Source organism: Lepisosteus platostomus, chromosome 15 (assembly GCF_059453375.1).
Source record: "Lepisosteus platostomus isolate fLepPlt1 chromosome 15, fLepPlt1.hap1, whole genome shotgun sequence".
Taxonomy (NCBI): domain Eukaryota; kingdom Metazoa; phylum Chordata; class Actinopteri; order Semionotiformes; family Lepisosteidae; genus Lepisosteus; species Lepisosteus platostomus.
Genome location: NC_142625.1, coordinates 23,865,602 through 23,888,108, shown reverse-complemented (window position 1 = coordinate 23,888,108; position 22,507 = coordinate 23,865,602). Strand labels below are relative to the sequence as shown.

Sequence of the window (22,507 nt, the reverse complement as noted above, 5' to 3'; positions counted from 1 at the left end):
GGTGACTGAGATGCATTAGTTATGAGCCTGCAGGGAAAAGAAGCCAGTTTTCCTTCCACCAGGGATCGCTAAAAGCCCTGCCCCTTAGTCCTCTCAACATTGGCATAAGCTATGGAAAAAGAAGTAATACTTTATGGCATACCATAATACCAGGCCTGAATACTTTAAAAAAAAAATCATATGATTTTGTTTTTAGACCAAATCAGCGCACAAAGTAAGGCATAGGAAGAGCTTGTTGGGCTGAGGGAGATTCACAGAGAAAGTCATGCAGAAGAGCATGAGTACAGTACAAACTGTAAGATGCCGGATACAATGGGCAGACTGGGAGGGAGAAGACACGCCATTATGTAGCAAAAGGCCAGGATGTCTGTGAGGTGCAGTCAAAAATCCAAAAATCTGACATCATGCTTGCACAACATTGTACCTGACCAAACGAGCCAAACTAGAAACATTGTGAATGGCAACAAAGAAAATCTGTGCTTTTTTGCACTTGACAAAAGACCTGGGTATCAACCTTAGACAGGCAGATTAGACTGAAACAACAGTGCAGAATCAAGTGCTTCTGAGTGGTCTGTCACCAATAGGTTGTTCCCTATTGCTGATATGCAATGCTTTGTTCTCAGGCAGGGGTGTAAAAACCTTCACGTATACGTCTGTAAATCAGTTATGGATGCAGCTAGCCTGTATAGCCATAAAAAAAGCTTGTTTCAGAGGCAAGAAAAAAGGTTAAAAAAAAAGAAAATGTTTGCAAGAAAGTATGCTGGTTTAGCAGATGGACTTACGTGTGGAAATAAAATAACATTTGTTTTGAGATGCTTATGAAAACGGCTTTAAAATATTTCAATATTGTTCTTGCTTTCCTGCTGTGCCTCAGGGTGCTGTATGTTTTACTTTCAGAGTAAATAAATCTGTACAATGGGGAAAAGGATGACAAAAATGAGACTCCAATCATCAGACAGCAAAAGCTAAACTACTTCAAAGAGTTCACTGAACTGTTAAAAGATTTACGCTGTGAGAGCTGGCCTTCTGCAGGAGCTGTTGCTCTGCATAAGTTTATTAAGTGGATACATTTTGGAGGAAATCCAGCTGTCAGTAATGGGATGTGGTGCCTGCTGTACTGATTATCCAAGTGAGAGACCAGGTAAATACCTGCTCTCAATCGTACACAGCTTCACGAAATAAGCCTCAGGAAATAAGTAAAACAAAAGAGAAATAAGTGTTCAACCTGTCAAGGATGAGAAATTACATAACACTTATAATTGTCTAGATCTTATCTAAAAGATGCAAAGTATAACTTAGTCACAAATTTTAAGGACCTGTTTTACAATCTGTGGATTTCACAATGCTTAAATACCATATTGCAAGGACTGGCCCTGGGAGACCAGTGTCCCTTCTAGTTTTTCTTCCAGTCAGGTTCTTAATCACAGGCTAATTGGTTTTAATTTTCTATTTGGGGCAGATTAGTCAATTTAAATCATAAATTAAAATCTCAGTGACTTAAAGCTCTTAAATCACTGAATGGGAGTTGTAATTGCTATCAATTCTATACCAGGTTCCTGAGTTTCAAACTCCCCTCATTCAGAGTTTTACCTTAAATAGAATAAAATGGATTTCTGAACACATTTCAAAGACATGATGGGAGTGACTGACAGACGGTCTTTCCCAAGGGTAAGTTCATCAGAACATGATCACTGAATCAAACCAGCATACACCCCAGAGGCAGGACTGGGATCCAGTGCTACACTGTAGAGTTTTAGAAAAACACTGATGGTGGCCCCGAAGGGTCTAGGAAATGCCAGTGCTCCTTAGAATGAATCATCCTTCACCGTGGAGCTTGCAGGCTCACACATTCGCCTCCATGCATTACGTTTTCTCGTCAAGGAGCTCAAGCCTTTTCAGAGTAGTCTTGACAAAGCTGAGCTCAGAGAAAAGCCAGCTAGGCAAATTTTTACCACCACCACTCCTCCCTCGATCTCACCTAGAGACTAATGGATCTGCTCTCTTCACCATCCATCAATATGTGGCGCGTACCTCAACTTAAAGAGAGGCAGCTACTAAATAAGTGATCACTTACTCCATTGCTTTGCCGTATACAGCTGTTGATGGATGATAGTGTTCTTCTTCCTTGGTCTGTCCCTCCCCCCAGCTCCCCCCTCGCCACACATGGACCAGTGAATAGTGAACAGAACTCAATGTGTATGTTGTACTTTCAGCTCAGTGGCTGCTTGTCACTTGGTAGAGAGCTGCGAGAACACGTTTTCAATTATCTTGCTTTCTTTATACTGTACATGGGCTGTAACCGGACGACAGAATCACTGATTTTATTTATAAGGGTAAGTGCCAACTGTGCACACTTACATCCTTTTCCTGGCTTCATAACAATAAGAGAATTCCTGAAATATGAAGACAATGGGGACTCTTGCATGTGGTCTTTAAGCATGCAGTGTATTAGTACATAATATCAAAGGCACAACTCTGTGTTTTCAAGGCATTTTGTCTTGCTGATTCTAGTCTGTTCTGACTAAAGATGTCTTATTAGGAGCAACAATGCGATAATTTAATATTTTCTTTTCCTTCTGCTTACTTTCAAATTAATTGCAGGTTCCTCTGTAAAAAATCTATGCACAAAAGCTGCCATGGTTCTTGAAGAAAATACAAAAAAGCAACTTAATTGAGACACCTAGGTGGAGTTAACAACATTCCTACTTAATTAGACATTCTACTAAAGCACAGTGAAGTTAACACAAAAAATTAATTACCACAGCAAATAAAGTGCACAGAAACACACAGCAACAAGTATTTGATGCCAAAAAACGTAATTAAGCCCTACTTTATTGCTATAATTCTGTTTACTGAACATACAGAACAGCTGAAATATTTAAATTAAAGTCTAAAGCTGTTTATTCTGAACACAATAATCATAAAGGGGATTGCGAGTTGAAATAAAAAAACTATTACTGATCCTTCTGGAAGTTTGCAATTGCTCTCTTTCATCTGCTGTCTCTCCACACACATGATGTGAGGTTCTGTATTTCTTTACGCTCTCTGCAAGTGATGTTTGACATATTTTCTACTCGACATGCAGCCCTCTAAAAATTTTAATCCAGCTGCTATTCAGTTTTTCAGCATACAAGCAAGTAAAACAAGCCCACTGATATTTACCTATCAAACTTTGGGTTTCTATCAAACCTACTACAAACTGAAGCTCGTGCATTTTTAATAAAGCAAAACTGGTCTCAGCCAAAGCATTGTCTTAAAACGGTCATTAGATTAGATTAGGCAAATCCCATTTAGCTAGCAACTCTATCATTCTCTGAAACCATGGTCTCATTCATGTACTGTAGCTTCATTTTACCAGTTATCTGATTAAAACAGGAACTAAGAGAATTATTCTCTTGCCCTTAGCAGAGCCAAACTGGGGAGAATCGGATCACTAAAAATCTTTGATCCGATTTCCCCCTGTGAAAGGCAGTCACAGTTTTGGCACCAGAAAAGAACTGGGAATGCAATGTGCGAAAGAGTTGGTGAATTCAGGGACCGTTCAATCTTTCCTTTGTAATGGGTTTATTATACGTGCAGCTGTTGATGTGTTTTTAAAGATTACTCTTAAAATCACAGGACCAGCTCAACACCCGATTAAAATACATCCACAGTGGACAGAACCAGCTTAAACCCTGTCCAGACCAGATGACATTATCATATTGCTCTAGCGCAGAATCTGTTTTGTATAAATATGAATTTACACACAAATATTATCTAAATTGTACCTCTCTGTCTAAATGTGTAAAATGTAATATTTAAAACAAATATTTAATATAGGATTTTGTAATCTAGTATCAAACATATGAACATTTAAACTCTCCAGGAAAAAACATCCTGCCAGCCAGGGTTGGATAGCATAGTCAAAGGGTTAATCTAGAGGGATTCGAAAACATGAGGGCCGTGGGGGCAGTCCTGGAAAGAGTCAGGAACTGCACCAGCACACAGGACGCAGGATCACTCTGTTTGCCAGGGAGCCAGCCGCGTCTCCCATGCCTGGACTGCTGCAGCAGAGGAAGCTCGTCTTCGTGCCAGTGAGGAAGCCAGGCAGAGCGTGGGTCACAGAGCCAGCCGCCCATCCGAGGGCAGCGGCGTATTTATTAGAGTATAAAAAGTATTCATGCGCACACAGTAAAGCCAGCCTAATTCCTGCCAGCTTCTACACTAATCCCCCTCAGGAAGCCCACACTGGTCTACAGGGGATCAGCGGCTAACCCCACCAGAATTCCTTAAAGGTGCAGCAGCCAGTTTTTCCCACATGATCAGTAGCCCCTGTGGAACACACCACATTAGCAGCGCTCTTAACAGCATCATCGTTCTAAAACAAATAATGCCAGACGTTGGAAGACAAGGATCAGCACTAGGATCCAAAGACCTGGAGATTAACTGGTTTGATCTCCAGTCATGTAGGGTGTAACATCCTCTATATAAATTCTTAACTAGGAATTCAGTGAGAATATAGTTCAACTGTATCTTAGCAACACAATTTTTCTTTTCATAAAATGCATTAACACGCAAAGTAAATTGAATCAAAATGTTATCGAAAGATACTTTCAAGTCATTCACAATTGTGGCGCTTGTTTTCTGTGGGTCACTCCTCTTGTTTTCCACCACAGATCAGCAGAGTTTCAGTAGGAGATGAACCATTTGTAGGGTTGCTTTCTCCAGGTCTAAATCCAATAAGCGCATCCTGGGAAATCAACACCTCTTTTATAGAAGACCAGTGTCTCTTCCACTTGCAAGAGTAGTCTGTTTTAATAAGATAATTATAAAAGATCACATTGAGTTTCTCAGCCTAAAGCAGTGCTCCTTCATGTGTCTTCTATATATGAATTAGCCCACATATTTTAGAACGGATTACTCAAGTAATAAACATTGAGATTCTCTATTGTTACATGTTTGCTGCACTGCGTAAATACTGCACATTTAAATCACCTACATAGAGCTACATTGATGGTGACAAAGGCAAGGGAATGTTGCCAGCCCTGTGGGGACAGTGTCGTTGCAATAGAGTTATGTCACTTCACTATAAAATACATCCAGCTGCTTGTAGCATTCCTGACGTACCCTATAAAAACACAGGTTCCAATACCGTATCAGCATTTTAAACCCCACAGGGGAGAGCAGCTCCTCCTCTAACAGATCTAATAGTTTCAAAATGACTTCCATTTCTATGGGGCCACATAGAAATAAACAATTAAATACTACACAAGAAGGCTAAACTCAGTCTCTGGTCATTCCTTCTTTTCCCTGTTGGGAGACTCCAAACCTCTGTGAGGGCAACGATGACACACAAAGGGAGTCTTCTGTGAGACAGTTCACATCTCTAGACTACAGTGAGGGAGAGCTACTGTATATTACACACTCGACTGGCTAAGACTTTGCACATCGGTAATTCACTTTGAACTTTATGGGAAAAAAAGAAAGCCCTGGGCAGGACACTGACCCTTTGCAGGTTAAACACCCCCGAAACCTTCCGGCAATGCCAGCAATTAGTGAAAAGTGTTTCAATAAACAGCAGTATTAGTACATTTCTAATGGGGAATTTTACCCACAATACTGAGGATATCAGACTCCTAATGTACCTTTTCTACACTTCAATATAATTTATTAACACTGGCTAAAATATTATTATTAAAGACAATATATAACTATACACATGTATCAAAAACCAAATACAGTACCTCTCATGCTCTTCAGAAACAAATGCACATACACACACATCGGCAAGCAGTGGACAAATGCCTTAATTTGAATGGATCCATGCCCAGCTGCTTTAAAAACATTTTTTTCCTTCGTTTTTTAGCAGCTATTTCCTATTCAGCTGGGCAAAGTATCATACGCCCAGTTCTATAGTGTTCCTGAAAGACAAGCTCCACCGCCTGCCCCTGGGTCAGTGCTGGTGCGATAGAGCAGGCTTTTGATGGGAGCGTGTTTGGCTGCAGTCGTTGTTATCGTTTCTCACAGTTCGTGAGCACCAAGTAAAAACAAACCGCGCTGGCAGGCCAGATCCATGCGGGTGCTAGGCCCTCCGTGTGTATCGCTTTCACACAGCAGTGCCCTTGAAATTGCCTAGAAACCCCGGGAAATAAACACCAGTGGAGCAGAGGGATTGGCACCGGCTGTATCTGGGCAGAGGGAACAAAGGAGATAGTATCCTCAGATCTGTCCAGCCATTGGACACCAGCATAAACAACAGGCCCTTCAGCACCAAGGTTAAAGCACCACTTCTGTGTAAAAATAAACAATGATTGCATTTCCTTGAAAGTTTGGGTCAAGGGCCAAATGTGTCATGTTCCTGGACAAACTACACTAAACCTCCTAATTCGAAAAGATTAAAGCCACCTCCAACCATTAAACCTTGGAGTCCCTTAACTGCCGCTTCTCCAGTTGTGGCTGTCTGAGCTGAGGTGGGTTGAGGTGTGTTTATTTGTGAGCTCAGACAGGACAAAAGAACTTTCTTCAAAAGCCCACAATCTAAAAGGCTTTCTTACAGAGCAGGGGTCGCCTGTCAAAACAGGCTCAACCACTTAGATTTCTTTTACAATCTACTATAATTTGAAGATATCCGCTCCTTCTAGAGAGACATACTATACGATGGTTACATTAATCAGAATTCATTAAAAAATATTTTTAGTTGGCAATCCAATTGGTGAATACAAGAACTACCGGCACCTCTCAACTGAGTTTTCCAGACATACAGTATAAGTATTTTTTAAGTAAATCGAAACAGAGTCAGCAGCTCTCAGCATGGGGATTTATTTGACTGTGGTACAGGTAAACCAGCACATCGTGCAGCAAGTAATGTGTGTAATTGTCCTGTTGCTGTAATCTTGGATGTCACATTGTATTTTGCAAAAAGCTTTTACAATACTTTTTAATAATTTATGTAGGTTTCACAATTTAGGTAATTTTCAATTTGCCCTGGGGAGGTAATGAATTATCCTTTCATATGGTAGTTGATATTTCCAACAGTCTTGAGCAGTGCCAAGGAGAGCAGCACTGGAGTAATTTGTATACGGTGGCTGCGCTCTGTTGTAATAAATGTCCATTTTATTTCCACTGCAATTTTGAATCTCCCACCCCTGTTGTTGCTTAAGGAGTGCTGAGCACAGAAACACAAGGCGGCAGAAAAGGGAGCTGCCAATGGGATGAACGAGGTAGTATTTTTAAAGCGAATATGGATTTTACCATACCAGAAAAGAAAGGTGAAATAGTACATTTCATAATGATGTACACTACAGGCAGACAGAAACACTCGATATAAATTTCCTGACCGAGGTTTCTGGTCCTTCTATATGATCATGCATCGGGCAAACGTGTCTTTGTCAGTGTAAGAGCACGTAGCAGCAGTTCTGCGTGTGTGTGTCATGGCTGGCAGACTCTACCAGGCTGCTGTGAGAGGACGCACAAGTGGCATGTTTCTTTTGTTGTGCACGTGCAGGGGTACTGCAGCCTGGTCTTCACCACCTGGTCTGTCTGCCCTTGTCGCTCAGTCACTCCCAACAGCACTCAAGGGTTTCACTGCTCTCCTGAGAGAGGCCCTGTTAACACACCATTACCATTAGGAGAGCTGCTGTTTATTGCAATAACCAAATTTCCTACGGAGAGATGTGTAATTGGCTGATTTTTAATTCATGACAGTGACCTCAAATTAACCAGCTCCCCCATCGGGGAATGGCTGATTTTCTCACTCATTTGCAGCAGCAGCTGCTGTTGGCTCTGCATTCCTCTTCCATTTCTGCTCCCTTTCCTGCAGCCGCCTCCTTCCCTAAAAAAAGAATTGTCAGGTCTTCCTCCCCATCACCAGACCCACCCTCCTCCCTCCCCGAACCCCAGAGCTGACAGTGCGAGCTGGGCTCCGCTGGAATTTAAATGTCACTTTGATGTATGAGAGTATTTAGCAGGCTGGGAGCGTCTAAGAAAGGACTTGTCTGCATTCAAGTGAAGCAGGGGCTGGGTTCACTTCCTCACTGCAAATCACAGCGGCGAAGCAGCAGGACTGAAAGAGACAATCTGTCACATCCTAAAAACGCCTAATACCACACGCCACCACCCGAGCAGAGAGCAGAGGCTCACGGGACCCAGCCAGGGGATGATCCAGTAAATCAATATTTTACCCAGCTTTCTTCTGGGATCTCAACGATAGCATTAAAGAGGCGGAGGAGGATATTTCTCGGAAACTGCTGTGCAGTTCATCCCTATTTGTTGACCCTGCTGACACGGACTAACAACACCTCTCAGTTTTTAGTGCTCTTTAACACGGATCAGAGACTAGGGCATTGGGCAAAAGAATCAGTTGAAAGAAAATATTTACCAAGATTGGTCACTCTGCTTCCCCGGTCTAAAAAAAATCAGTTTTTGAAAGAATCCTCTTTTTGCATGTACAGACAGACATGCAAATTTGCAGGCACAAACAGACAAACACATATGTATACATACCGATCCCCAAACATTTACGTATGTGTATGAAACATAACATCTGTACCAGCAGCCCACCTGTTATAATGTGTGACCTCAAGGAAACTGCTCACAGAAGCAAGTAGCTGCCTAACATTTCTCTAGATGACCTTGAGAATACAGTGAAAAATCCCTAGATACAGAAGAATATTGTTATTTCTTGTAACTTCTGCTTTGCAATAGAATTGAAACAAAGGTGTTACCATCCAAATGGTTTACCCTACAGAATGTGCTATAAACATGTGTAACAAACACACTTACACAGTGGATGTTATAAGGAAAAGGAACTGTTTACAGCATTTGAATGCGTAAGGCCTAATCACTTTTTAAAAAAACAGGACAGGTGCATTAATTTAAGTTGATTAAAACAAGGCAGGTGACTTTAATTGAGTTATGTTAATTTAATATAATTTGACTGGGTCTAATCAAACATAATATAGTCAACACTGCATTCATAAATAAAGAATTTTATATAATTTGCTAAATCAATTTCAAAATGGCAGATGATAAATTCACTTACTGAAAATCCTGCTGGATACTCATACTCAAGAGGCTACTTTATTTGTTTTCCAAAAAACATTTTAAATCAATATTAACTGAGCCATAACAGAAAAACTACATTGTAAAGAAATAAGGAGATGGGTAGGATCAATTATTCAACTGTCACCAGACTAGCATTAATTAAAATGAATAGTGAAAATTAAAGCTCTATCGTTAATTAAAATAAGGAGATATGCCAATAAATTAAATACTATTTTCCTTGTAATAAAATAGCTTGAAAAATGTCAATGTATTGTGCACACTTATCACTGCTTCATGACTACACAAACTTACTGCTGATAGTTTTCAACCCCAGGTTTTTTTTCTGCATAATTAAATATTAGCATATAAGCTTATATAGAGAATGATGATTATATACAATATTGTTTAATCAATTGTTAAAACAACAATACATTCATTTTCTATAATCTGCAGTGGTAATTTCTCTCTCTTTTACAGTAGTTATCAAGCAGACTGAAAAGACAACACATTTCTTTGCTGACTGTATGTCAGCCCAGTCATGGACATCTCTGACATACACCATTTAAATATAGCGATTTCAGCAGATTGGTAATTAAATTAAAAAAGCCCTTCAATTATTCTTTATTCTCTTTTATATCTGATGAGAAAAAAACACCTTGAAAAAAAAAATCAAGTAATAAAGTTACAGTATTGTACTTACAGATTTGATCAAATTATCAGATTTTATCGTAATTATGCATTAAGATCTCGCAGGGAATCACTATACATGCGTCTTTTCATTACGGCAGGTCTACAGCAGAAATACTGATAGTGGGCTTTAAGGATTGGGGCTCTATAAATAATAGCCTACCTGCAGTAAGTCCTGGAGGGATGGCATGTTTCTGCCACACCTGTTATGGGTTGTTAGCGCCTCCAGCAGCTGACAATGATGTGGTCACTCCAAATCCTCCACTGGCTGGGCTCAGTTACCGGCCCCAGATTATTTGATTAGCAATCTCGTTCAGTTCAGAAACAAAGTGTCCAGAAGTGGTGTGGCATGGCAGTGCGTCTGTGCCTATCCCTAGGGGCTCCCAGTCGTGCTCCCAGCTGGATCTCGCATGGCCAGGCCAAACTGAGGGCTTCCTGACCTCCTAACCTCAATTACAGTAGCGCTAGAAGACCAGAAAGAGCACCATCATCATCACTCAACAGATAAGGGAATATAAGTGTCTAATATCGCTACAGTCCCTGGTCACACAGCGCTCATGCTGTGCAAGGTGCTTCAGCTTGTCCTGCCTGCTCTCACAAACAGCCATCAGCTTCAGTCCTCAGTACTTCAGGACCTCTCTAGATTCTATACTTCTTTTAGACTAGAAGCTGGAATCCCCATATTCTTGTGCAATTATTCAATATAACTTTATTTTTAAGATAATGTCTTGTATATTTCTTTTATCTGGAAGTGAACTGTTGGCTATATCCTATACATTACCAGTTCATAACCAGTGTTTATGAATGAAAAGCAAAAAGCGTTCTTTCTTGATAAATAAAAACAAAGCCTTTCTGCATTTTTCAACCTACATCACATTCAGATGTGTTCCAAAAGCAGGCAGTATGTTCAATTTGTCTCTTGATCTATATCACTGGAAACTTTTGAGAAGCTTTCTGATAAAAGAGACCCTCCGTTTCAGTCATGCTGAACAATAGAAAGAAAATGAATGACTACTAAAATCCAATTCTGCCCACAAATAGCCTCTCTCTCAAAGACTGGCCCCACGCTTTTAATAAGTTTTGCTATAATAAAAGTAGATCACATTTTTCTACATTGTATTTATAATACTGAAAGGGTGGTAATTGGAATACAATAAGTGATTTATTAAGCAGTTTAATACTCATATACGGTCAGTGTATCAATAGCAAAATGTACATTATCAATCAACAAATGCTAATTCGAAGCTAATCTCTGGTATTAAGTGAGTATAATATTTTCTAGGATCCCTATTACATCTGGAAGTGCAAATTGCTTTTCACAGCGCACAATGAGAAGTGGAGTGGTGGCGAAATTCTTCAGCTCCATCGTTCTTCACTGTAGCTCAGGCACGCTGACAGCTTGAAGTGATTTTCCCCGGGCCTGACCTGCGCGATAGCAGGAACAGATGCTAATTCCTTTACTCCGACTTCCAGAATCTCCCCTGAGGTGGGTGGGTGGGTTAGGGGGGAGAGCTGGTCTGCCTTGTTTTTTCCTGCGCTGACTCCCCTCCGCGGGATTACAATGGATTATCCTGCTAAGAATCGGCACGAGCTGCTCCCCATGCTTGCACTAGGCCTGGCATCCCCATAGCAACAAGCCGCCTCTTCCCCCCTCCTCCACGGCTCAGCCAATCCCAGCCCCCTGTAAAGTGGACCAATGACAGATGCCCCTGGCTGACAGTGAGCAGCCAGGGCTCAGGACTTGCCTCACTGTTGGTTTGGGGGAGAGGAACTGTGTATTTGTCCTCCATAGTTCTCCACCCCTCCTCCCTCACTCCCTTTCACTTCTTTTGCCCTTTGGACTTCCTGCTGTCAAAGACGTTCACAGCTCTCAGGGGAATGGCACACCCCAGAGAGAAGCACCCAGCCAAGGGGATGAACTTCACCAAATCCAACTTGAACGCTCCATATTATCAATGTACAGGGCACTTACCTGTTTCTCGGAAAAATGCATGATGCGAACCGAGACGCTTCAAGACATGTGAGAATTTTTTCTCCAGAAAGGTTTGTAATTATGTGAATACAAGGGTATTCAACCAACCAACCACAAAAGCTAAAACAGACAAAATGTTCTTTTAAGCCAGCACATCTTCCTGATTTGCAAAACACTCGCACTGTAAAAATATTTATATGCAGAGGCTTTTGAATTAACAAGGGAAAGTTTGATGAACACCTGTGCTTCTTGTATTCAGCAACCAGATATTTAATAATTAAACAAAAATGAAGACGTTTGTCTAGCAGAAGCAAAACTCTTGGCAGCATTCCACCAAACTACAGCCTGTTATTTGGACTTAGAACACTTCCACGCATACAAATATCATTATTCAGCAAGTCCAAATCCTAAAACATTTTCTGTAGTACTCACATGGCTAGTACAAACTTCTGTAGTCACACAAGAGCTCATATTTACATTTTAGAATTAACTAAAATGGCATCAAAGTTAAAAATTCTCATTTTAATGCATATTTACTATAATTGATATTAACATGTACTGTATTTCCGAAATCTTCAATCGTTTCCTAGAATTGTTGTATCTTGTTTTGATTGCTGGTTAACATACCACATCGTTACACCTAAGAATATCTTCTTACAACACTACAGTTTCATACTATGTATACATTTACATCTTGCATGTGTGTTCTGGGTAAGGGTGTTGATAGAATGAACAAACGAAATGGATGAGACCTTCTTCGTGAAACCTACAGGCAGGAATGCTGCAGAAACACAGAATTTAAACATTTCATTAATGTAAGCAGCTATATATAGGAGAGCTTAATCACACCTCTAAGACAGCTTCATGGCAATATTTCTAACAGCAGCTCAAAGTTATTTGAACTCCCCTAAACTAATAAGTTAATATGCCACTTCATCACAGGCCCTGTAGTGAATTCAATTTAAAATGTATGTTCTCCTGTTTGGAGAAAAGTTCAAAGGAAGAGAAATAATTAGAAGAGAGAAATCTCCCTGCGAGAGTTTTAATAAAGAAAAAATGTCTAATTTATTAATACATCTTCTCCTGTATTTCTCCGAAACCAATATTCCTCATAAGACCTCTTTGAAAGCTGCTATTACAGAAAGTCTCAGCATGGGCTAAAGAGGCTCCATTCCCCAGTGCTACCTCCCTAATTGGCCACTGCTTACACACTCTGTGGGCATCTTCACCTGTCCTGTGAGCCCCAGCAGTGCTAAATAACTAGCCACATCAATTCACTGTGCTGTTCCTATCCTTTCAGCCCTGGGAAAATGGTTCACGGCCTCATTTACAAGGGATACTCCTTGATGTCACATACGTGCACAGATGTGCTTTCATGAACAGTTGTCAAGGCAGGCCAGTTTCACAATGTGAACAAACTCTCACCACGACAGCCCCAAATTCGGGAAGCTACAGCGCAGGCAAGTTTTTAAGACTAGAGCGCCAATTTTTTTTTTCTGCTTGTAAATTCACCTCGGCCTATACTTAAAATGTAGAAATTAGTTGGATGTGTAATAGTTTCTCTTTGCGATATTTTCTCTGTTCTTAGTTTGGCCTGTTAATAGAACAAAACACAAAAGGGCGATACCAAGTGGCCCAATTAGTGTCAACGTGTCGTGCTTTTCTCACCTGCCGTGACTCTCCTGTCAGGCACTATGGAGCTCACAATAGCTCTGCAGGTCTACGTGTCTCATTCTCTCCCGAATGGGTAAGAAGTCTGCCAGAAAAAAAGTCTTAAGAGAAACTCAGTTTCCAAATACAGTATGTTGATATTGATACGAGGATCAGAAAAGAAATGGTGACATTTTAGACAATTGCATAAGAACTTAAGTAAGAATTGCAATCTGACTGAGTTATAATTACCTTAACAGTTGTAACAATACAATAGTCCTGGCAGGACACTTATGGCATTTTCATAAACCAGTTTTCAACGCAATGGAGTATTGATTTACCCTACTACCATAAAGACAAATGTAAGATTCTGGTATGCTGAGGATGAAAGCAACTAGGTGTTGCTGTACCGTGGTCAGTATGATGAATTTATTGCCTTGTCAGTTGTGAAGCCCCTTCTTCGAGCACTGTCAGGCAGACTATGTCCAGTGGATGTACAGGGCGGTCCAGAGGAATGTGTATCGTCCCTCCAGGAGCTGACAGGTGAAGAGAGGTCCCACAAGGCAGCCACACTTGCCATTAACCCTAGAGCCAGACACCTGTCACATCACTCCCCTGGTTTGTTGTGTCACTGTATTTCTGGCACATAATTAAACGCAGATGTGAATAAGCTTAGTAATCAAAGGAAACATATCTGAAACAGCACTGTACATTCTAGCTTGCAAAATGCCATAAACGCACAAACTGGGCACTTATTCAACTGGAAATGGGATATTATTGCAGGCAATGAGTAGTAAACAATCATGTTTGCAGGCTAAATACCACAGAAAAATTGCAAAGCATGTATCTTAAGCAGCTTTCAATTTCATTCCAGGCTTTTTTCCTCCACAGTGTGTCCAGCTGTGAATCCCGTCACCCACGCGGGACAGCGGAGACAAGGGTTTACAGCCCACACTGATGCTGAAAGAGCCAAGTCAGAAGTTCAGCCTGTTTAAAAATCAGCAGAGGGCTGGGGGCAGACTCAAATTTTCCCAAATGAATAGACATTATTGTCCTTTAAAAAGAAAAGACAAAAAGCCCATTTAATGGTCTGGTCAAAAGACACGGCTGTGGCTGAGCAGAAGAAAATCAGTAATCTGAGGGACGTATGACAAATCACAAGCTCTGAAGCCACATGGCAAAAGCTCTATACTTCATTCACTGCGACTTGATTCAGCTGAGAAAATATCAAAAGGGTGACCCTGTCTTGCAGTTCACACAGTATCTTTAAGAATACACAGATGACCATTCTTGACGTGGCCATCTTAGAACACAAGACAAAACACTAAACTGTCTAAATCTGTCTTCTAAATCTCTTACACTTATGAGTGTAAAATGGCCAAGGCATTGCTTCTGTGCATCAGATCTTCAGTTTAAGGAGTACATTTGCGTTCCTTGAAAAAACGGTACGCTTACATTACAAAACGGAATTCCTCTTAAAAACTTAAATGCAGGAGTGGGTGTGTTTACTCTTGCACTCATCCACACAGAATACACGGTAATTTGAGAATGGTCAAGACACATGTTTATTCCAATATAAAAGGAAAGTTCTGCTTTGAATTAAAGTGTGTTGCATCAGTACAAATTACAGTACTGAACTTTTTTTTCTTTTCTAATTTGCAGCAGAATCTGAAAATAGATTACAAGACTTTAAATGCCTGAAAGACAGAGCTGACAGACTTCATGCAGACTTAACAATGCTAATTATATCACATTCTACAGTTTGTGATTTCCACCATACCAAGATTCTGATGCTGAAGTGCTGCTGAACATAGACACGACCATGAGTGGCACACATTAGAGACAAAATTCCACTTGGAAATACCCACTCCTGCACAGAACAGCAAAATAATTCAACTTCTCGATATCTCAGAAATGTTCCTCAAAGAATAATAACATTTGATTAAGGTTAAGCCAAAAAACCACTTGTCAAACATTTCATCACATATTTACAAATCTATGCATCTTTACAGTGAAGTTTTAAATGCTCACTGTGTTAAAACAAGCGGTGCAGTATAAAAAAAGTAAAAACAGTCCAAATCAAATCGTCAGCACCACTGAAATCCTTTCTCATTGCTGTCATATTGACTGGTGTTTCTCTATTGACAAACAAAAGGTTACACCTGAACAAGAGGTGATGTCAATTATCCAACGCTATCCTGTTCCATAAACCTAGAGTTGTCCATTCCTGGACAAACTCTTAAGACCGACACTTTCATTTCTTCCTTTTTCAATGGAGCTATCAACTCTAGCCTCTGAGTGTCAAATAAAAAAGGAATTATTGGGGTGTCTGTGTATCCTGTGACACACCCGCATCTTTCCCAGGGTGTGATCTGTGCTTCCAAGATAAGACTCCGTGTTCCCACAACCCTTTCCAGGAAAAAGAGGCATTTTCGTGCTGGATTTGTTTTATTTGGGAAAGAAATCTACATGTTTAAGCACTCTTTAGTCTGTGATTAACAGTATTTGCTTCAAAGTCAAGGATCCAGTTGTAACGGTTACATGCACAAAACCACGGGCCTTCATAACATGACCCGCCACACCTCCCGAAGCACTTGAGAAATCACTCACGAGGACCTGCTCCTTGTTCTTACAATCGCCCTTTACTGGCTATTTCCATCATTTCATTAGTCTGAAATGGCTTTCTGCAGGAAGAGGTGAGTGGGGGACGGTTATTAAGAGATCCGTTCATTTTCCCCAGCCATGCAACCAGGCTTAAACAATAAAAATGGATTAAAAAGGCCACCTTTGTCCCTACAAAGATGCCTGGCATGACAGCTTCTCAGCGCACACCAAGAGTCTTCACCAGTAAATCTCTCCAAAAGAGCTGCACCGAGTGGCACAGTCGCCACGCGGAATCACGCTGGCTTCTAACAATGAGCTACTCCTCTCGGCGGTGGGGGAAGGGTCTGTACGTGCACGTGCTGCATGAAAAGGGCCCATCTTCCCCTCCATTAGAGAGGGAGGGAGAAAGGACAAAGCACAGCAGAACGCGCACGGAGGGAATTTGGGGTACGCTCTCTCCTCTGACAGAGGAAGTCGAAATATTTCACAGCTTAAAAGCTTATTTGAGCACTGGAGAGCCGACTCTCATGGTGGTGTTCAGAATTCCTCGTTCTCATGCAGATAAGAATAATTAGCCATGTGTTTAGAATGCCTAGTTAGCCCCATGTGCAGCAGTGACAGAGTTGAGACAGTGAACTGTTATCCCCTTTGAGTAACATTGTCCTTAAGAACATTACATTTTCTTAGGAATTTAAATAAGTTTGGAGCTCACCGATATCCATATGCCAGACCTGATATTTATCCCGTGAAAGACTTCTTGCTTCCAAACGTAAAGCAAAGCTCGGGGTCTCATTTCACTGCAGGGACTATGGGAACACAGTAATCTGTCTGATTTAGAATGCATTCCCGTCTGCTCCACACAGCTCCTGCACTTCGTAATGTTTGCTGAAGTTTTAATTAAATTATAAAAGGAGCATAACTACATGCAATATTCATGAATTCTTCCATTTAACGGGAACGATCGCATGCTGCATGAAATTGTTTCCTGGAAAAAAAATATCAAGACTTAATTTTTTTTCTCAAAAGCACTTTTAATCCACAAAACTGGCCTTGTATCAGGACTGAATTGGTTATGTGTGGGAACACAAAACACACAAAGAATGGGCAGTAAATGCAGGGAAACCAGAACCCGAGTGTCAGAGCTCTGCATTATCAGTTCTCCAGTTTTTGGACCTTCATTCCACTTCTCTGTCAGCACCTCTGAAAAACTTGGACAAACTCTGCAAGAGGCCGAGGAGCATAAGAAAATCTGATCTGCATTTTTACTGTACGTATTTAAGGAGATGGTGAAAAGTAAGTGAGAATAGGACACAGCTGACAAAAAAACAGAGATGTCCATAGATGACCAGAAATTGGACATGGCCCTCAAAATATTGTCCAAAGAAAAATTAGGCAAGTAAACGGTTAAGAAACAGTCCAGCAGCCTCACAGAATGACTCAGCTGAGCACTATTTTAAGATTTACAGAATAACCATCTTCCCCTTCTGATCCATTCCTTTCGCAATTAAAGCAGCAATGTGACTCTTTCAGCGTGCCTCTTATCACAAGGGAGACTTGGGAGTTGCCGTTGGGGATGAGCGAAACTGCAGAACCCACAGTGGAACAGGAGTCAGGGCCTACTGCCTCCACCGAGCAAAATTGAACATGCTCAGCCCATGGTCCTGCTCTGTCACTTCTAATTACATGCTGAGCTTCCCTGTTAAGATCTTTCCCATGCCCCCCCTCCCTCCAGAGGGAAAGCTCACTTCCTGGGGTAAGTAAAATGAATACATTACTCACGATTACCTTCTCATTCCTGCCTTCCTCTTATTTTTAGACCTGTAATTTTACCTTTGTCAAATTTGCATCCAGCCACTCAGCTGAAGGAACTTGCGGAAGACACTTAACGGCAAAGATCACTGTGCAAAGACGTTTGAACGGCTGAACCTCCCACAGCTCCTTGTTTTGGGTCCGGGTTTAAGTCAAACATTCGACTCGGACATTGTAGCTTTCCACTCTGGAACGTGACGGTGGGCTTCTGACTGGAGCCTCACACAAAAAACGCCACAAGCACATCCTTGGTTTGTTTGCCCGATCTGTGACTGGGTGGGAAATTCTGATTTTATCTGGACCTTATTTCAAAACTATATACAGCATTTTCAGTTTGCCAACTTAACAATGACTTTTTCCTGTTTTTAATTCTTTTTGGTGACAAGGTGCAGTATTGCCCTATCCTATTATAGGAACACATCATTACTATTGTCTTTCCTTACTGAATTCCTCCACATCTGCCTCCACAGCAGCCATATCACCCTGCAACTCACAACTGGCAACCCACTGAAGCTAAGCAGGTGTGAGCCTGGTCAGTACCTGGATGGGAGACCTCCTGGGAAAAACTAAGGTTGCTGCTGGAAGAGGTGTTAGTGGGGCCAGCAGGGGGCACTCACCCTGTGGTCCATGTGGGTCCTAATACCCCAGTATAGTGATGGGGACACTATACTGTAAACAGGCGCCGTCCTTCGGATGAGACGTAAAACCGAGGTCCTGACTCTCTGTGGTCATTAAAAATCCCAGGGCGCTTCTCGAAAAGAGTAGGGGTGTAACCCCGGTGTCCTGGCCAAATTTCCAATTGGCCCTTACCAATCATGGCCTCCTAATAATCCCCTTCTATGAATTGGCTACATTACTCTGCTCTCCTCCCCACTGATAGCTGATGTGTGGTGAGCGTTCTGGCGCACTATGGCTGCCGTCGCATCATCCAGGTGGATGCTGCACATTGGTGGTGGTGGAGGGGAGTCCCCATTACCTGTAAAGCGCTTTGAGTGGAGTGTCCAGAAAAGCGCTATATAAGTGTAATTATTATTATTAATTATTATTATTATTATTAATCTGAGCTATGAAAAACTCTTCTCCATGAGACCAGGAATTGTGTGTCTGTGTGTTTTCACATACAGAAAACAGATTACACATTACATGTTACATTATGTGTTACAAATGACATTGCTAGAGATTTCATGGTATTGATTGTAATGTGATGTATTTTGTTTATATTTATTTTTCTTTTTTATTGTATAACACTTTGAGTTAATATTTTATACAAAGACACCAAATTAATCCAATTAAAGTATTATTATTATTGTCTGGTTTTAAAGGCAGATGTGGAGCAGATTTGGGATTTGGTTTAAATTTCTGTACTTAATCAGAATGAAGTCAACCTTCTGCTGCAAAGAATCAGCTTTAGTGTGCAGATCTATTTAGTACTTGTTAACAGAAAGCGCTTTGATATTACTGTGGGTCAATTTCAAATGGTTCGTGTCATGCTTTCTGCGCCACACAGCACAAGGCTGAGAAAACCTGTGACGAGATGATAAACTGGAAAAAAACAACAGAAACCCGGAGCCTGTCCTGTTATATCTGTTAAAAGATATAATGTGCTTTGGACAGAACACACTTCACCAGTCCAATACCCAGTGTGAATCCCTGACCTGCAGTTTCTCCAGTGTTGGAGAGATCTCTTTGGCTATTGATCTCTTCCCATGATAAACCCAATAGCAAACTAAAAAATGATTTATCAATCATTCTGCATTACTTAACACGTAACAATATTGCACATTGAGAATAAAAGATAAAAAAATGATATGCCTTTATACTGTAAGTAATAATACATTTTGAAGGGATCTCCCAGAGACATGCAATCTAGGTTAATTAATGTCCCAAAAGAGTCTCTCTGAATATCCTTCAATTGCATGGTGTCCTATCCAGGCTGCAACTGTCCCAAGCTTAAAAAGTCAAAAAACACGGTAACAGAACAAGCCGAGCTCTACAAAACCTACAGAGACGGCACAGAGTCACAGGTTACAGGAAAATGCCCCCTAGTGAAAGGACATTTTGTCTCAGTCACGATACTGCTACATGGCCCACTTCAGATTATTTGCATATTTAATTTGTCATCTCTTTCTGCCAGAGAAAAATGCTACCAGGCACCTTCACTAAACGCGCTCAAGGTATCCTTATGATGGGCCCACGCCGTTCAGAGAGGAGAGAAGCATGAAAAGAGGAAAAGGCTGCTTTGAAGGAACACTGTGGCTCAGGAGACAGGGCCGGAGTGCCCAATGCCATACTGAAGGGTGGACTCCTTTTACATGAAAAAATCCTTTCATCGACGAGCTTGTACAGATGTAAAAAAGCAAAACAGGGATAATGTATTATGCACTTCAACAGATTAAAGAAACATGACAATGTCTGAGCTCGCACACAATACGTAACACTGAAACTGTGCCGATCGTGACAATCCAGCAATTAAAACGAACCCTAAACCCTTCTCATTATAAAGCTCTGAATATTTTGTTAATGTACAATAAAGGTTCCAGAAAGCCTATTGTCAGTGTACCCAGAATTACATCACATCCCCACTAGTGTTTATTAGAACTAGAGGAGCTCATCTGAAGTGGGTAAACAATACAGATATTCAGAAAATAATGTATTTCAGTTCTCTGCAGTTTTTCAAAGCAGCTCTGTGGAAACACCATGAATCCTCATTCCTTTTAATAGGTCAATGCTTCCAGTCATTACTTCAGGATCAGCTCGGCTCATCAGAGGGATTCTAAACGAAATAGATTCCTAGATATCAAACTGTGCAAGTAATGTTTTTATCTGTGGCTTTTTACACAGTTCTGCTACTATATATTTCTTAGAGAGTCAAAGCAGCGCAAACAAGGTTTTCCAAATTGACTACCAGTTTTTAGTGCTGTGCTCCCATGTTCAGGCAACTCGTTTATAAATAGTGACAAGGTAATCAGCTTCTTATACTTAAAAAAGGATATACTGCCAAAATTGTCTATCCCATTTGTGTAAGCTCTTGCAAGAAGGTGACTTTTATTTTGTTATTCTCACAAGGAGGGGGCATTGTAGACTCACCAGCGCTGATGAATGAGGAGTATTGTTTCTATTTCCTTGGTCTTTATTGTTTTTATGATCTCGGTCTTGGAGTAATTCTACAGAAAGTATTCGAAACCTGTGGTGGTACACGATCAAGCAAACAAATTATAATTCAAGTTATTATGTAAACACATAACACTAGAAGTTTAAGAATAACAACTGTATTCCATGTTTTCAGTGTTTATTTTGTAGCTTGGTATTTTTTCATAGTTGCATTTGGCCAAAAGAAACTCAATAAAAACCTGATAATTACAAAATAAGGTGTGATGCTTTTCACTTCACAGCTCAGCCACTGAGAGTCTGGCATCATCAGTCCCTCAAGTACAATTTAAAGGGATTGAACTCCCAATCCAGTCCTGCCTTTTCCCAACTGAAAATCTTTATATAGCTCCACAATCATTTTATCTGGTTATTAAACAAGATTTTGAAGGCTCTTCTTACAATTGTATTTATGTTGCAAAAATAATAAAGTGTCCTTAAGCATTAGGTTTACGGGAAAATTACTTTCAGAAATTAGGTTGGATTGACTATTAAACACACCACACATGTGTCTGCTGCACAGATATAGCTAAGTTCTAGATGCTGAACCAGTCCTTTAAAACACCTAATTGGTGACAAAGGCAAAATTTAACATTCAGCAGGACAACATGGAAGTCTAACAAGATGAAGACGTACAAACTAACTATACAGGAAGGTATCACGAGAAGTCCCACGCCATGCAAGTACAGAAGCAAACATCACATTGTAATCCGGACATCAGAGAGGTCTCTATACAGAGCTGCTTCCTGGCATGGAAATGTTTCAGGAATGGCTGATGGAATGGGTACCCGCAGTAGCCTTTGGTTAAATGCAGTCTGCAAATGCTTTTGATGCTCCCCAGCAGAAGTGTGGTAAGAAACGGAATCGAACACGAGTGATCTTCTCCTTAGCAGTGGTTAATCGTCTTGCCCGCAATATATAACATTAATAAGAACTGAAAGCAAATTGTGTTTGCTAAGCAACTTCATTCCATTTTAATCACTTATTGTAAAATGCATTTGGTGCAATTCTAACTCCCCACCAAGGGACGTAGGATAGGTGAAGCTCAGTGTGGGGCCTCCGGGAGTTTCTTCAAATGAACACTTGGTGGATCATTAGGAATGGTGTTGCCTAAACTAACCAATGAACACAAGAAAAATTAAATAGTAATGGAAGAGCCAAGAGCATGTTGTTTTGTATTGATCCTTTGTGAAAGCCTAGCTAACACATAAGTGACCTGCAGACAGAGACAGGCTGCAGTTTTCGAACTATTGTAGAAATTATGCTTTTCATAATTTGCCTCTGTTAAATTAAAATTTTGAATCACGTATCACCCCTGATGGTATGAATGCAGGTAGATACAGTTTTATGTGCTATTTTACAATTCTTTAACAACGTTCCTCATGGCTCAAGGCTGCTTTAGGTCATTATAATAGCAGTCGGTATGGTATACAGGTTTTAAATTGAAATACTGTGGAATTTGTTTAAATGTGAAGCTCCACAAGTCTTTATTTACCAAATGGTCCAGGTGCACCTAATGGCCCTTTCTCATTTGCAGCCTTTCTTACGCTCTTATTTGACCACTGGGGTCATTTGGACAGTGTACAGCTTGTTACTGAGAATGGAAAAACAGTAAAG

At 40.7% G+C, this 22,507-nt stretch overlaps 1 protein-coding gene and 1 long non-coding RNA gene across 3 annotated transcripts in view; one reads left to right on the top strand and one right to left on the bottom strand.

Annotated features, from left to right (window-relative positions):
- nol4lb (nucleolar protein 4-like b) overlaps window positions 1-22,507 on the bottom strand; it is a 115,511-nt gene that overhangs the window by 12,959 nt on the left and 80,045 nt on the right. The window lies entirely within an intron of this gene.
- On the top strand, window positions 16,953-21,111 carry LOC148648290 (uncharacterized). Its single transcript, XR_015926813.1, has 2 exons — window positions 16,953-17,687; window positions 19,878-21,111. It is a non-coding gene; the product is annotated as an uncharacterized LOC148648290 (long non-coding RNA).